Source organism: Molossus molossus, unplaced genomic scaffold (assembly GCF_014108415.1).
Source record: "Molossus molossus isolate mMolMol1 unplaced genomic scaffold, mMolMol1.p scaffold_m16_p_5, whole genome shotgun sequence".
NCBI lineage: Eukaryota > Metazoa > Chordata > Mammalia > Chiroptera > Molossidae > Molossus > Molossus molossus.
Genome location: NW_023425388.1, coordinates 70,709,484 through 70,727,234, shown reverse-complemented (window position 1 = coordinate 70,727,234; position 17,751 = coordinate 70,709,484). Strand labels below are relative to the sequence as shown.

The 17,751-nt window shown below is 37.4% G+C and overlaps 1 non-coding gene across 1 annotated transcript; it reads right to left on the bottom strand.

The window, feature by feature from the left end:
• Positions 1 to 11,931: 11,931 nt before the first annotated feature.
• On the bottom strand, positions 11,932 to 12,093 carry LOC118617921. The gene has a single exon (XR_004956882.1). It is a non-coding gene; the product is annotated as a U1 spliceosomal RNA (small nuclear RNA).
• Positions 12,094 to 17,751: the final 5,658 nt, after the last annotated feature.

Genomic DNA, 17,751 nt, shown 5'->3' with positions numbered 1-17,751 from the left:
ATGTACCTCGGTTGCAGTTTGTCCCCGGCCCTGGTTGGGTCTTGCGGGTGGCAACCATTCGATGTGTCCCTTTCACATCGATGCTTCTCTCTCTCTCTCTCCCTCCCTCCCACTCTATCTGAACAAAACATGAAAAAGTGTCCTTGGGTGAGGATAAAAAAAAAAAAAAGAAGTCAGTGTTTACCTTACCTAAGCCTGTCTGTTGTCTTTTGCATCTACCTAACATTCATTTGGAATGTCAGGGTAACTCCCCTTTTTCCAGACCCCTCAAGACAGAACCAATGCACCAGGGAGACCATAAATTCTCTAACCAGTTATTGTTATCATGTTAATTGTTAACTGTTACCCACCTAGGTAAAAGATGTACGTGTCTATCATTTTACTTACTATCCAATCCCAGAGGTCTGCCCCTTTGCTTTTTTCCGCCTCCCTAATCTATCACCAATGGAGTGCATGTAACTCACATACATCCCCTCTTTTGATTGTAGTGTATAAAATAAGGTGCAAAAGTGCCGTTCTTTAGGGCATTATCTCAGTTGATTGAGATTTTGCCTCCTGGCTGTTGTCAACAGTTTGGTTCAAATAAATTTACAAAAATTCTCTACAGGTTTGAATTTTGTTGACAAGTAAAATGGCAAATTGATCTCTCTCTCTCTCTCTCTCTCTCTCTCTCAAATCAATCAATAAAGTAAAAGACTGTGGTATTAAAACGAAAAATAATAAAAATAAAAATACAGGAATTATGTTGAGAATTATGTTTGCTTCTGAGTAATGAGTGCTTCTTTTCCCACCTTCTCCCTCTAATGTCAGCACATTTTCAGCCTGTGACCCTGTGCAGGATGTATTTCCTATCACTATACTAGGTGGTGATAATTAAACCAGGTAAGTCAGAATCCAGTCTCATTTCCTACCCATCCAACCCTTTTTCCTGCCAAATGATCTCTTTAGGAAATCTTACAGTGTTTATGTTAAGATAAAGTCTATTTTAACTGTTTTTAAGTGTTACAGAAACAACACAGAAGAAATGATAAAAGATAGCCTAGAAAAGAAATTTCTTAGTAAACTATTTCTTAGACCAGCAGCATCAGCATCACCAGGAAACTTGTTAGAAATACTGATTGTTGAGCACCTCCACAGACCCACCTAATCAGAAACTCTGGAGGTGAGGCCTAGAAATCTGTGCTTTACCAAGCACTTCAGGTGATTCTGATGCATGCGTAATTGTGAGAGCCACTATGGCCAAAGGCCACATGTGCCTACCTCTTTTATAAGATTGTTATTGGAATACAACCTTGTTCATTGTGTATTGCTACAGTGGGCTACAATAGCAGACTTGAGTAGTTTTTTGTTTGTTTGTTTGTTTTTTTATCCTCACCCGAGGACATTTTTTCCATTTTTTGTTCAGATAGAGCGGGAGGGAGAGCGAGGAAGAGAGAGAGAGAGAAACATCGATGTGAAGGGACACATCGAGTGGCTGCCACCCGCACGACCAACCAGGGCCGGAGACAAACTGCAACCGAGGCACGTGCCCTTAGCGGGAACCGAACCCGGGTCTCTCTGTACCGCAGGCCGACGCTCCAACCGCTGAGCCGAACAGGCCAGGGCCAGACTTGAGTAGTTTTAATAGAGACCTTAAGGCCAAAAATACTTATTATCTTATCCCTTTTTTTTTGGTCCGTGCCCCTAGCGGCAAATGAACCCAGGACTCTCTGGTCCGCAGGCTGAGCTCCAACCCCTGAGCCAAATCGGCCAGGGCTTTACTATCTTATTCTTTTTTTTTTTTTTTTTATCCTCACCCGAGGACATTTTCCCATTTTTTGTTCAGGTAGAGTGGGAGAGAGAGAGAGAAACAGAGAGAGAGAGAGAAACATTGATGTGAAAGGAACACATCGAGTGGCTGCCACCCGCACAACCGACCAGGGCCGGGGACAAACTGCAGCCGAGGTACACGCCCTTAGCAGTAACCGAACCTGGGTCTCTCAGGACCGCAGGCCGACGCTCTAACCGCTGAGCCAAACCAGCCAGGGCTACTATCTTATTCTTTACAGAAAGTTTACCTACCCCTCATCTAGAGTATATAAGTCTATTGAAATTTAGCTCATACATATTTTTCTCCATTGGAAGTATAGAGTCTATCTTAATCATTTACTCCATCACAGGTGTTCTATGACAAAGTGTCAATTTATAACTTTAATTGAATATGCTGATGCGGATTTCATTAATGTAGAATTTTTTTTTTTATATGTGGGCTGACTGTTTCTGCCTACTATCATTAACTTCTGTTCTAGAAATAAAAGTTAAATCAAAGAAAAAACAGTTTTTTAAATGAAAGGAAATCACAAAGGCTTATACTGGATGCTGCTGTGTTAAAGCAAGAGACAAATCTAAAGGGTTCCACCTGCTGGTAGAAATAACAAAGAACTGCAAGTTAAAATATATACTTCAAAAATTATATGGTAAGTCAAAAGTGATAGTCACAGAAATTTAATCTAAAAGGATGATTATCTAGTTCATTTTTAAAAGGATTAGATATTAAATATTAAAATGAAATTATAATCCACTTTTAGTGGATTATACAAAGCATACAGATAATAAACAGATTTATAGACTATACATTTTGTGAAGATAGGGGCCATGTCTATCTTGTTCACCAGGGTATTCCCACCACTAAGTAAGGTACTGTGCAGATATGTATAAATAATTTTGTTATATGATTTCAAGTTGCATGAAACACTAAATTGTTACAGAAAATTTTTAATTTAAAGAACCATATATTTGTTACAGAACTACAGAAAACATTTAGTAATCATTTTACTTCTTAAAGTAAAAAAGTTAACACAAATATGTTATAATACATTTTATTTCTTAGAAGATAAATGTGTCAGTCAGAATAGGCTGTTATGCTGGGGTTAAAAATAAAAGGTGTCTAAATCTTGGTGGCTTACAACAACAGAGGTTGTTTTCTTGTTTGCATCCATCATGGCTTGCTTGCTACTCTGCTCCACATGTGTCTTCATTTTGGGTCCCAGACTGTTGAAACTGCCTTTATCTGGAATATAACTGGTCATCTTGACACAGAAATTTTATTTAGAGAGAGAGAAACATTAATGTGATAGCTAAACATCAATTGGCTGCCTCCTGCACACCCCCAACCTGGAATCAAGTCCACAAGCCGGGCATGTGCCCTGACCGGGAATAGAACCGGGAACTGAATCAAGCCAAGATAGGGCTATATAATACTCCTGTAGCAAGAACATCACATAGATGATATGGTAGGCAGCTTCTGACATGGTTTCCAATGGTCTCTGCCTTCTAGTATTCACACACTTGTGCCATCCCTTTCTGTTGAGTGTGACTGCCTTCTAATAAATAGAATTTAGCAAAAGTGATGGGATGTCACTTACATTATTGAGTTATACAAGACTATAACTTCCATCTTGCTCATATGCTATCTTGGTACTTTCTCTTGCCTTCTTTAGTTGCTCACATTGATGAAGCAAGATGCCATGCTGGAGAAACCCATGTGGCTAGGAACTGAGGGTGAACTCTGGCCAATAGCCAGCATGGAACTAAGACCCTTCTATTTAGTCCAATATCCCAGGAGGAACTGAATCCTGTCAGCAACCACTGAGTGAGCTTGGGAGCAGACTCAGTTGAATCTTGAGATAACTTCAGCCCTGGATGACACCTTAATTGCAGCTTCCCGGGAGACCCAGAAGAAGAGAACCAGTTAAGCCATTCACATTCCTGAACCACTGAAAGCATGAGATAATAAATACTTGTTGTCTTAAGCCACTAAGTTGTGTGTGTGATTTGGGAGGGGGGTGGATTTTTTATACATCAATACATAATTAATTCAGAGATAAGCTGAAACATTTGGTAAAAAGTCAAATAATTTACTACAGGAAAGAAAATAGGGAGGAATTCCAAAATGGCAATGGAGTGAATGGAAGCTACACAGACCGTCTCCCAGAAGCAAACTGGAATTACAACTATAACACAGACAAATTGACAGGAAAAACCAACAGAAAAGCAGCTTCGGTGGAACATATAACCAGGGACACTGACTCGATCCTGGTAGGCTTGCGAAGGCACAAGACGGGGGCTGGGAGACCACGGTCAGCAGCTCGGCAGCAGCCTTAGCTGTGAGCAGTGCCCTCGGGTTACAATCCCAAGCAGCACCACAGCACAGAGCTGGGACAGAGGCTAAAAAAGCCACAGCCACTCACCTTGGGCTCCCGCAGAGGGAGGGCAGACTGGACAGGAACTCTGTCGGGACACTCGGGATTTGGAGGGCACTCAGAGCTTTTGCTGAGTGGCAGCCACGCAGGATGGTGGCCATATTGCTCCTTCCCGGGGCTCTGAGGAGAGGCAGCAGCCCCTCCCTCGGAGATCCAACCCCACCCTGTGGGCCATTGAAGTGCTAATTGAAGCTCATTAACAACCAGCATCTGCCCCACCCTCGTGAAATCCCCTTATGCTGAGCACCTGAGGGTGTTTTTCAGTCAACTGACAACCCAAAACTCATTAAGTAACCTCGACTACTAGCCTCCAGGCAAAAAGCTAGAGGATAACAGTACCTTTCTTGGGCTGGCAACTTTAACCAGGAAAGTAAGACTTGACGGTGGTGTTTAACGTGGGTCCTCCCTTGCTCATCTAAACCCAGGAGAGGGAGCCACAAAAAGCAGAACACCAACACCCACAGGGAAAACTTGATAGGCTCCAAAGCCCATTGTGATAGCCAAAATGGTGAAACACAGAAACAGAAGCCAAATGAAAGAACAAGAGACCTCCACCGAAGATGAGATCAATGTGGAGCAATTAGGCATGTTAACAGAGCTAGAATTCAGAGCCATGATCTTGAGGAAGCTCAACAGCATGTGTAAGGACATAGAGATGCTGAAAATAAATCAATTGGAAATTAAAAACCATCAAGAAGAGATAAAAATGACATATCAGAAATGAAAAACACATTGGAAGGTTTAAAAAGCAGAGTAGAGGAAGCTGAGGACCAGATCAGTGAATTAGAAGACAGGGTAGAATAAATCAACCAATCAGAAAAACAAAGAAAAAAACGATTAAAAAACAGGAAGACAGCTTAAGAGAACTGTGGGACAACTGAAAACGTAATAATATTCGCATCATAGGAGTCCCCAAAGAAGAAGAAAATGAGCAAGAGATAGAGAATATATTAAAAAAATAGTGACAGAAAACTTCCCTAATTTGGTGAAGGAAGAAGGCATTCAAGTTCAAGAAGCACAGAGAGTCCCAAGTAAGAAGAACCAAAACAGGCCTACACCAAGACACATAGTAATTAAAATGTCAAAAATTAAAGACAAAGAGAGAATCCTAAAAGCAGCAAGGATAAGCAACAGCTTACCTACAAAGGAAACCCCATAATGCTCTCAGCTGACTTCTCACAAGAAACACTACAGGCCAGAAAGGAATGGCATGAAGTAATCAAGGTCATGAAAAACAAGGATCTGAATCCAAGACTACTCTACCCAGCAAGGCTGTCATTCAAATTAAAAGGTCAAATAAAGAGCTTCCCAGACAAAAAAAGACTAAGGGAATACATTAGCACCAAACCAGCACTACGAGAAATGTTAAAAGGACTACTGTAATTAGCAGTAGAAATGGGAAGAAAAATAGAACCACACTAAACAAAAATGGCAATAAATAAGTACATATCAATCATCACCTTAAATGTAAATGGATTGAATGCTCCCATAAAAAGACCCAGAGTAGCTGATTGGATAAGAAAGCATGACTCATCTATATGTTGTTTACAAGAGACCCACCTCACAACATAAGACTCAGATAGGTTGAAAGTGAAGGGATGGAAAAAAATTTTCCAAGCAAATGGAAAGCAAAAAAAAGCTGGGGTAGCAATACTCATATCTAATAAAATAGATTTCAAAATGAAGACCATAACTAGAGACAAAGACGGTCACTACATAATACTGAAAGGATCTATCCAACAGGAAGGTATAACCTTGATAAACATATATGCACCCAATACAGGAGCACCAAAATATATTAAAAATCTTCTGGAGGACTTCCAAGGAGAAATCGACAGCAATACAATCATAGCGGGGGATTTCAACACCCCGTTGACACCACTGGATAGATCCTCTAGACAAAAAATTAGCAAGGAAAGAGACTCTAAATGAAGCACTAGAACAAATGGATTTAATAGATATCTACAGAGAATTACACCCCAAAACTACAGAATACACATTCTTCTCAAGTGCACATGGGACATTCTCAAAGATAGACCACATGATAGGACACAAACTAAATCTCTACAAGTTCAAGAAGATTGAAATTATATCAAGCATCTTCTCAGATTGCAATGGCATGAAACTAGAAATCAATTTCAACAAGAACATGCAAAGACATTTCAACTCATGGAGGATAAATAGCATGTTATTAAACAATGAATGGGTCACCGAGGAGATCAAGGAAGAAATTAAAAACTTCCTGGAAACCAATGAAAATGAACACACAACAACACAAAATCTATGGGATGCAGCAAAAGCAGTTCCGAGAGGGAAGTTCATACCACTACAGGCCTACCTCAAAAAACAAGAAAAATTTCTAATTGACTATCTAACCTCACAACTTAAAGAATTAGAAAGCAAACTAAAAGAAAACCCCAGAGCAAGTAGAAGGAAGGAAATAGTAAAGATCAGAGCACAAATAAATGACATAGAGACCAAAAAAACAATTCAAAGGATCAATGAAACAAAGAGCTGGTTTTTTGAAAAGATAAACAAGATCAATGGACCCTTAGCTAGACTCACCAAGAAACAAAGACAAAGAACCCAAATACACAAAATCAGAAATGAAAGAGAAGAAGTAACAACTAACACCACAGAAATACAAAAGATCGCTAACAGCTACTATGAAAAACTATAGGGCAACAAATTCGACAATCTAAGCGAAATGGACAAATTTCTAGACACACACAGTCTCCCAAAACGGGACCAGGAAGAGATAGAAAACTTGAGTAGACCAATAACAACTAAGGAAATTGAAGATGTAATCATGACTCTCCCAGCAAACAAAAGCCCAGGCCCATATGGCTTCACAGGGGAGTTTTACTGAACATTCAAAAAAGAAATAACACCCATTCTCCTCAAACTATTTCAAAAAATTCAAGAAGAAGGAAGACTTCTTCTTGAGGCCAGCATAATTCTAATTCCAAAACCAGAAAAAAACACTACAAACAAAGAAAACTACAGGCCAATATCCCTGATGAACATAGACGCCAAAATCCTGAACAAAACACTAGCAAATCGGATCCAGCAATACATCAAAAAAATTATTCGCCATGACCAAGTGGGATTCATTCCAGGGATGCAAGGCTGGTACAATATTCCCAAATCAATAAATGTGATAAACCACATAAACAAAATGAAGAATAAAAACCACATGATAATTTCAATAGATGCTGAAAAAGCATTCAACAAAATCCAGCATCCATTTCTGATAAAAACACTCAGCAATGTGGAAATAGAGGGATCATATCTCTACATAATAAAGGCCATATATGAAAGACCTACAGCCAACATCATACTCACTGGGCAGAAACTAAAAACATTTCCATTAAGAACAGGAATAAGACAGGGATGTCCACTTTTGCCTCTCTTATTTAACACTGTACTGGAAGTCTTAGCCACAGCAATCAGACATGAGGAAAAAATAAAAGGGATCCAAATTGGAAAGGAGGAAGTGTAACTGTCATTATTTGCAGATGGCATGATATTATACATAAAAAACCCTAAAGACTCCATCAAAAATCTACTAGATTTAATGAATGAATTTGGCAAAGTAGCAGGATACAAAATTAACGTCAAGAAATCGACGGCATTCTTGAACACCAATGATGAACTCACAGAAAGAGAAACTGAAAAAACAATCCCATTTACCATTGCGCCAAAAAAATTAAGATACCTAGGAATAAATTTAACCAAAGAAGTAAAGGACCTATTTGCAGAAAACTACAGGTCATTGGAAAGAGAAATAGAGGAAGACATAAAAAAGTGGAAGCACATACCCTGTTCATGGATTGGAAGAATTAACATCATTAAAATGTCCGTACTACCCAATGCAATCTATAGATTCAATGCAATCCCCATCAAAATACCAATGACATATTTCACAGAACTAGAACAAATGCTTCAAAAGTTCATATGGAACCAAAGAAGTCCTCGAATAGCCACAGCAATCTTTAAAAAGTAGGACAAAGTAGGTGGGATCACAATACCAGATATCAGATTATACTAAAAAGTGACTGTAATCAAAACAGTCGGCTACTGGCACAAGAACAGGCATATAGACCAGTGGAACAGAACTGAAAACCCAGAAATGGACCCAAGACAATATGCTCAATTAATATTTGACAAAGGTGGCAAGAGCATACAGTGGAGTAAAGACAGCCTCTTTAATAAATGGTGTTGGGAAAATTGGACAGCTACATGCAAAAAAATGAAACTAGACCATCAACTTACACCATACACAAAAATAAGCTCGAAATGGATAAAAGACTTAAATGTGATCCGTGAATCCATAAAAATCCTAGAAGAAAATGTAGGCAACAAAATTTCGGACATCATACGCAGCAGAATTTTCACTGATACATCACAGAAACAAAGGAAAAAATGAACACATAGGACTACATCAAACTAAAAAGTTTCTGCACAGCAAAAGAACAATCATCAAAATGGAAAGGCAACTCACTGTATGGGAGAACATCATTGCCAATGATGTATCAGATAAGGGGTTAATTTCCAATATATATAGAGTGCTCATACAACTCCACAAAAGGAAGACAAAGAACCCAATTAAAAAATGGTCAGAGAAGATGAATAGACACCTCTCCAAACACGGCATACAAATGACTAAGAGACATATGAAGAAATGCTCAGCATCACTAATCATCAGAGAGATGCAAATTAAAACAACAATGAGGTATCACCTCACACCTGTCAGAATGGCCGCCATCAACAAATCATCAAACAACAAGTGTTGGCGAGGGTGTGGAGAAAAGGAGACTCTATTACACTGTTGGTGGGAATGCAGACTGGTGCAGCCACTATGGAAAACAATATGATGTTGCCTCAAAAAATTAAAAATTGAACTTCCATTTGACCCAGTGATCCCACTTCTAGGAATATACCCTAAGAAGCCTGAAACACCAATCAGAAAGAATATATGTATCCTCATGTTCATAGCAGCAGTATTTAAAATAGCTAAGATCTGAAAACAGCTCAAGTGTCCATCAGTAGACGAATGGATAAAAAAGCAGTGGTACATATACACAATGGAGTACTATGCAGCGGTAAGAAAGGAAGATCTCTTATCCTTTGAGACGACATGGAGGGACCTGGAAAGTATTATCCTAAGTGAAATAAGCCAAGCAGAAAAAGACAAATACCACATGATCTCACTTATATACGGGATATAATGAACATAACAGTCTGAGGAATACGGTGGACCCAGAAACATGGAAGTAGGGCACAGACTGACATCCCTCAGAAGAGGGGTTGGAGGGGGGTGGGAAGAGATAAACCACAGAACTTATATGCATGTATGCATGACCAATGGACATGGACAACTAAGCTGGGGATGGGGCGGGGGTGGGGTGGGGGTGGGGTGGGCAGGGGGTGCCAATGGGGTAAAAAAGTAGAAATATCTATAACAAAAAATAAATAAATAATTTAAAAAGAAAATAATAGGAGGTAATTAATAAAAACAAAGATGAGATTATTGAAATGTAAAAAAGTTATAGCACACAGCCGGATAGGCTGCTTCTTGCCTATACAAAATCAATACTTCTAAATGAATCAAATTTTACTGAGTAGCTTTCCATGGAACTTAGAACCCTGCATTTGTCCTGAATTTTTGTGTATATTTTTTTAAATGATAAAATATTGGAGTCACAATTTCAATATTTATGGAAATACTGCTAAGCCACAGCAAGTAAATATGTTTTTGTAAAATGGGATTGAAAAATTAGATGTCCTTGTGCATTGTTTATGGGAAGGCTCTTATTTCTCATTAATATTTTGTAATTGGTAAATGTTTTGATTATAGTGTGGTCTTTACAATTTACTTTAAAATAGTATGTAAATACTAAAATAATCTTCACTTATATAAAAAAACTGCACATTCAGTAAAAAAAATATATGGGGGGATTCTTCTAAAGAGCAGAGTATTGGAAAGAAAACCAAAAAAGGTAACTTGAAAGTGGAGAAACCTGTCTAACACCACAAGCTAGGTGATCAAGGTTAACATTAAGAGGGATGTCATATTCATAATATGTGCCCTTGATATGATATGATGTGTATACCACTTTAGTTCTGTGATATTCCTTCTCAAAACACATTAGCCCACTCTAATCATGAGAAAAAAAAATCAGACCAATCCCAATCGAGAGACATTCTATAAAATACCTTATCAGTATCCTCAAAAAGATTATCGAAATTCAAGGCAAACTTGAGAAACTATCACAACCAAGAGAAACCTAAGGACACATGACTACTGAGTATAATGTGGTATCCTGGAACAGATAAAAGACATTAGGTGAAAGTGAAGAAAATCTGAATGAAGCATGAGCTTTAGTTAGTGATAATGTATTAGTATATATTCACTAATTGTGGCAAATGTACCATACTAATGTAAGATGATAACAATAGAGGAACCTGGGTGTGGGATAAAGGGGAACTCTATTATTTTTGCAATTAATAATTTAAATGTAAGACTTCTCTAAAATAAAATAGTTTATTATAAAATATAAGGGAAGAAAGATCTCATTCTGAGTAGAGATAAACTATAAAATTTTTGGATATTAACAAAAATATGCAGGATCTATATGAACAATTTTTCTAAATAAATTGATAAAAGAAGACTTGAATAATGGAGAACATGCCATACACCTGTATCAGAGGGCCAAATATTATAAAATTGTCCTTTCAGCCCACATTTATTTATAGTTTCAAAGTCATTCAAAATATACCAATGACATTTTTCCTTGAACTAGACAAATGTTTTTTTCTGTTGAAATAAATGAACAAAGATACTCAAACTACATTTTAAAAATAAAAGAAATTTGATGATATATTCAACCAAATACTAAAACATATAACAAAGCTATACTATTAGAATAGTATAGCCCTGGTGAAATAATACATTGTCTTTTCTCCTCCTCCTCCTCCTCCTCTTCCTCCTCCTCCTCCTCCTCCTCCTCCTCCTCCTCCTCCTCCTCTCCCTCCTCCTTCTTCTTCTTCTTTTGTACATGCCCCTAGCAGGAACTGAACCCGGGACTCTCTGGTCCACAGGCTGACACTCCAGCTGCTGAGCCAAACCAGCCAGGGCTCTTGTCTTCTTTTAATACGTATTATTTATCACTTTGGTAGGCACTAAGAATATAGTGTTCAGGAAATTATACACTTTCCCTGCTGTCATGGAGATTACAATTTATTGGAGAAAGTAGCTATTGTTTACAATAATTACAATACAAATATACTGAGTAAATTAGGAAAGACTTATAGGAGAAAACCGCATTTCAGTTAAGACCTCAAGGATTTTAGCAACCTAGGTATAGAGGGGGAACAAATTAAAAGACCATGAAGAGTCCATGTGAAGGCCATCTGTGGAAAGATGTTCAACAGACTAGAAATAGAAACCAAAGAAAAGAATATTGAGATACCCCTGGCTGGTTTGGCACAGCGGTTGGAGCATTGGTCTGCGGACCAGAGAGTCCTGGGTTCAGTTCCTGCTAGGGGCACATACATACCCCTCCAAAAAAAGAATATTGAGATAGGTAGCTAGACAATTAATGATGTGTCATTTTGCATATGCTTTTGATAAGGGTTTTGGTTTTTACACTAAGGACAGTGAAAAGTCATTGGGGATTTTTTTGGTCAGGGGAGAGCATGAACGCAGTCCCTCACTACCACAAATCATGTAGTCGACTTCCCACATTTGGGGAAATTGAAGGGATAAGCACATCCAGAGTGCAATGGATAAGCCTTGCCCTGGAAAACCACCTTCATGATCATGGTATCTCCCCTGCTAAGTAAGTATCATCAGGGATTTTTTTTTATTATTATTAAAAATAATTTTTCTTTATTGATTTTAGAAAGAGAGAAAAGGAGAAAGAGAGAGAGAGAGAGAGAAACATCAATGAGAGAGAAAGAACATCAATTGGTTGCCTCCGGCATGCCCCCCACTGAGGATCAGGCCCACAACCTGGGCATGTGCTTTGACGGAATTGAACCAGCAACCTCTTGGTGCATGGGTCAAAGCTCAATCAGTGAGCCACACTGGCCAGGCCTCATCATGGATTTTTATACTGGGTAAAGATGCAGTCAGATTAACATAATGTAAAAAGATCACTTTGATTTCCCTGATAGAAATAAATTATAATGGAGCCAGAAGGTGTGCTGGGAGATAGGAAACTATTGCAATAGATGAGATTTTGAAGATTTAAATATAAAGGTAAGACTAGAAAGATGGTGGAGATTTGATTGAGGTTAAAGAGAAATGGACAAACAAGAGAGGTACTTCAGAAAATATTGGCTTGCTTATTAGTAGGAGAAAGACTCTCTAAACATAGTAACAATAAAAAAAAACAAATAATTTATTTGCATTAAAATTTATTTTTACTTTTGTGAATACAAAACTTCAGGCATATGATAAATAGTTAAGAGAAAGGAGTTAATATTTATAACAACATTAGAAAAAGATAAATAGTCTAATGTAAATCAGCAAAGAACATTAACAGGCATTTTGTTATGAGTAGCTGAGAAACATAAAAATATAAAAAAACTCAGCAATGATCATTGCTGCCATCAATAATAAAATTAATTTATGTTTAAAAATAATATAGTGCTAATTTTAATTGTCTGTAATAGGCAAATTAAAAACAGTAATAATACTCAGTGTTGGCGAGGTAAAGCAGTCATCTCATAATTGAGATGTGAGTTCTGATGAAAGGTGAACTCTTTTTATAGAAGACATACGGGCCATATATATGTGCAGAGTTTTTTTTTAAACATTTATACCTCTTTTAAAAATAATTAATTGATTATTTTTGTTAGGGATGTTTCTCCTTTTCCCCCCACTGATTCCCCCCTCCCCCCTTCCCACCCTGACCCCAGCTTTGTTGTCCATGTCCATTGTTCATGCATACATGCATATAAGTTCTGTGGTTTATCTCTCCCCCACCACCCCCTCTTTTAGGGATTGTCAGTTTGTACCCCACTTCCATGTCTCTGGGACTACCCCATTCCTCAGACTGTTATGTTCATTATATTCCACAAATAAGTGAGATCATATGATACTTCTGCTTTTCCGTTTGGCTTGTTTCACTTAGGATAATACTTTGCAGGTCCCTCCATGTCGTGTCAAAGGATGAGAGATCTTTCTTTCTTACAACTGCATAGTTCTCCATTGTGTATATGTATCACAGATTTTTTATCCATTTGTCTACTGATGGACATTTGGGCTGTTTCCAGATCTTAGCTATTGTAAATAGTGCTGCTATGAACATGGGGGTACATATATTCTTTCTGATTGGTGTTTCAGGCTTCTTAGGGTATATTCCTAGAAGTAGGATCACTGGGTCAAATGGAAGTTCAATTTTTAATTTTTTGGGGTAACACCATATTGTTTTCCATAGTGGCTGCACCAGTCTGCATTCCCACCACAGTGTAGTAGAGTCCCCTTTTCTCCACACCCTCGCCAACACTTGTTTGATGATTTGTTGATGGCAGCCATTCTGACAGGTGTGAGGTGATACCTCATTGTTGTTTTAATTTGCATCTCTCTGATGATTAGTGATGCTGAGCATTTCTTCATATGTCTCTTAGCCATTTATATGCCGTGTTTGGAGAGGTGTCTATTTAGTTCCTCTGCCCATTTTTTAATTGGGTTCTTTGTCTTCCTTTTGTGGAGTTGTATGAGCACTTGATATATATATTGGAAATTAACCCCTTATCTGATATATCATTGGCAATGCTCTCCCATACAGTGAGTTGCCTTTCCATTTTGATGATTGTATCTTTTGCTGTGCAGAAACTTTTGAGTTTGATGTAGTCCCATGTGTTCATTTTCTCCTTTGTTTCTGTCACCTCAGGTGATGTATCAGTAAAAACTCTGCTGCGCATGATGTCCGAAATTTTGTTGCCTACATTTTCTTCTAGGATTTTCATGGATTCACGGATCACATTTAAGTCTTTTATCCATTTCGAGCTTATTTTTGTGTATGGTGTAAGTTGATGGTCTAGATTCATTTTTTTTTGCATGTAGCTGTCCAATTTTCCTAACACCATTTATTAAAGAGGCTGTCTTTACTTCACTGTATGCTCTTGCCATCTTTGTCAAATATTAATTGAGCATATTGCCTTGGGTCCATTTCTGGGTTCTCTATTCTGTTCTATTGGTCTATCTGCCTGTTCTTGTGCCAGTAGCAGGTTGTTTTGATTTCAGTAGCTTTGTAGTATAACCTATTGTGATCCCACCTACTTGGTCCTTCTTTTTCAAGATTGCTGTGGCTACTCGGGGTCTTTTTTGGTTCTATATGAACTTTTGAAGTATATGTTCTAGTTCTGTGAAGTATGTCATTGGTATTTTGATGGGGATTGCATAAAATCTATAGATTGCTTTGGGTAGTATGGACATTTTAATGATGTTAATTCTTCGAATCCATGAACAGGGTATGTGCTTCCACTTTTTTATGTCTTCCTCTATTTCTCTTTCCAATGACCTGTAGTTTTCTGCGAATAGGTCCTTTATTTCTTTGGTTAAGTTTATTCCTAGGTATCTTAATTTTTTGACACGATGGTAAATGGAGTTGCTTTTTTAGTTTCTGTTTCTGTGAGTTCATCATTGGTGTATAAGAATGCCATCAAATTCTTGACGTGAATTTTGTATCCTGCTACTTTGCCATATTCATTTATTAAATCTAGTAAATGTTTGATTGAGTCTTTGGGGTTTTCTATGTATAGTATCATTTCATCTGCAAATAATGACAGTTTCAACTCCTCCTTTCCAATTTGGATCCCTTTCATTTTTTTCTTCATGTCTGATTGCTGTGGCTAAGACTTCCAGTACTATGTTAAATAAACGTGGCGAAAATGGGCATCCTTGTCTTGTTCCTGTTCTTAAGGGAAATGCTTTTAATAAACATTTATACCTTTGAACTAAAAATAATTCTGGGAATTTAACCTGATGAATTAATCTGTGATGTGAACAAGTATTTACATAATATAATATTTTCATTAGAACATTACTCATAGTGGCACAACAATTTTAACAACATAATGTCCCAACAATAGGAAAATGTTTAAATAATGGCAAGGAAGAAATTACTTGCATTCATTAAAAATAATATTTGTGAAAAAAATTAATGACATTTAATATACTGATGACTTAATTTTAAAAGAATAAAGAAAGTTATATAATATAATGTTTATACAATAATATCACAAGCATACAATAAGATACTGTTAAATAATTATTTTATGCAAAATTAATACACATTTATTATAGAAATTTTGAAAATATAGAAAAGCCTAAAAATAAATAATTTATCTTTTCAGCAGCCATGAATAATGCTATTAATAATTGAGGGACATTTTTGAATTTTCTTCTTAAATTTTCTGGGTATATTTATAAGGCTCCAAGACCCATTTTTTTCCAATCTGTAAAATGGGGGATAATAAGACTTAACTTGCAGAGCTGATGCAAGAATTAATGATTGCATTATTTAGAATTCTTTGGGTTTTAAGTGACAGAATCCTAGCACAAACTAGATTAAACAAAAGAGAAGTTGTTGACTCATGACCGGAAGAAACAACAACAACCAGGGTATAGTATAGTCTAACTTGAGGACAGGTGGATCCAAGTTGGATCACATCTTCTGCAAATGCTTCTCTCCATATCTTTGTTTTCCTTGGTGTTGATTTCATTCTCATGCGGTCAAGTTGGACCTTGGAGTTTTAGGTTTACATTTTATAAGCCTCTTTTCCAATAGTTATAATGAAAGTTCAGAGATGAGTTCTAATTGGTGTTGCAGGGCCCCATTCCTGAATCAATTTTGTAGCCTGGAGGGATATACTTTATGGAGACACAGCGGGCATCAGTTTCATCTGAATCCCATCAACTGAGAGTTGAAGAGGGAAGGCATGCCAAACCAAAATTAGATGCTGTAACCAGAATAAAAAGGAATGCATAGCGGGATTGCAAAAACAAGAGGTCCACTGCAAAGATAATATGTCTAGTTCCTAGCCCAAAATACACTAGAATTCTTCAAAGTGACACAATATTTGTAGAATTTTTAGATTTAACAGCTTCTACAATTAATTTCTGTGAAGACTATTAAACTATAAGTCCTTGAAGCAGGTTTTAAGAAGTCATTTTTATGCCTTATTGCTTATATTCGTTATAATGCAATTCTCATTCTAGTTCTTGATTCTTTTATCCAATCATATGACAATTTTCAATAGTTATATTGATAATCATAACTATTGTTATAAGGCTAAGGGAGATTGAAAACTCTTTTAGAACTTACTGGTCAGTAAAGTGATAGGGGCACATATTATGTGTTAGAAGTTCAGAGAAGTACAAACATGGTTCAGAGAATGTTTTGGGCATTTGGAATTGCTTCCTGTGTGGGGTCAAATCAGGAAAATTTCTATGGACTAGTTTATATCATTAAAAAAAAAATGAAAGAACTTGCACAAGTGGAGATGGGAGTTTTAAACACTCCCGTGTTCAAGTGAACACCTTGAGCAAAAACAATGAAGCTGGAAAATGTAGAATGTACTCTGAGTATGGAGAGTAGTTCATTTTGCTGGAGTATGATGATAACTAGTGAGGAAAGATTATAAAATTATAACTGTTCTGATCATGAAGACCACGCCATGATAATACACCTTGGACTGGATTGCTCAATCCTTGTTTGGAGAAGTAAAAGAAATGTGAGAAGTACTTGAAGCTGAGTTCTAACTCCTTCTCCTGGCTGCCACAAAACTAAAGGAAAATCAACCAGAGGGGCTTTAGTTTACTTCGTGAATGTGTGGCATTGCCTTGGGATGATTAATCTAACAACAGCAAGCAAAATGAGAGATGGAAAACAAACAGTAGAAATAGCAAGGAAGCCAAAGTTGATGATGATTGGTGGTTGAACTGGGGTAATGTTGATGAGAATAAAGAGAAAGTATTATATGTGTAAGATATTGAGAAGGTAAAATCAATAGGATTCAGCAATTGTGTTTATAGAAAAGGCAGCTGGAGGGATTTTTAAAAAGGCTATTAGAATGGTAATGTCTTAGTCCCTTCAGGCTGCTATCACAAAATACCATAAGCTGGGTGGCTAATAAACAGAAATTTATTTCTCACAATTCTGGGGGCTGGGAAGTTTAAGACCAAGGTGTCAGCAGATTCATTGTCTGGTGAGAGCCCTCTTTCTCGTTCATAGACTACTGTCTTCTCACTAACCATACAGGAAGGAAGGGGACAAAGGAGCTCTCTGGAGTGTCTTTTAAAAAGGTACTTATCCAACATTGAAGGTTTGCACTCCAGACCCAATTATACCTGAACGGCCCCATCTATCATCATTTCCCCAAATATCATCACGTTGGGGATTAGATTTCAGTATATGAATTTTGGGGAGACGCAAACATTCAATCTGTGGTTGATGATATTACTATCCATGAAAATGGAGAAATTAAGTTTGTT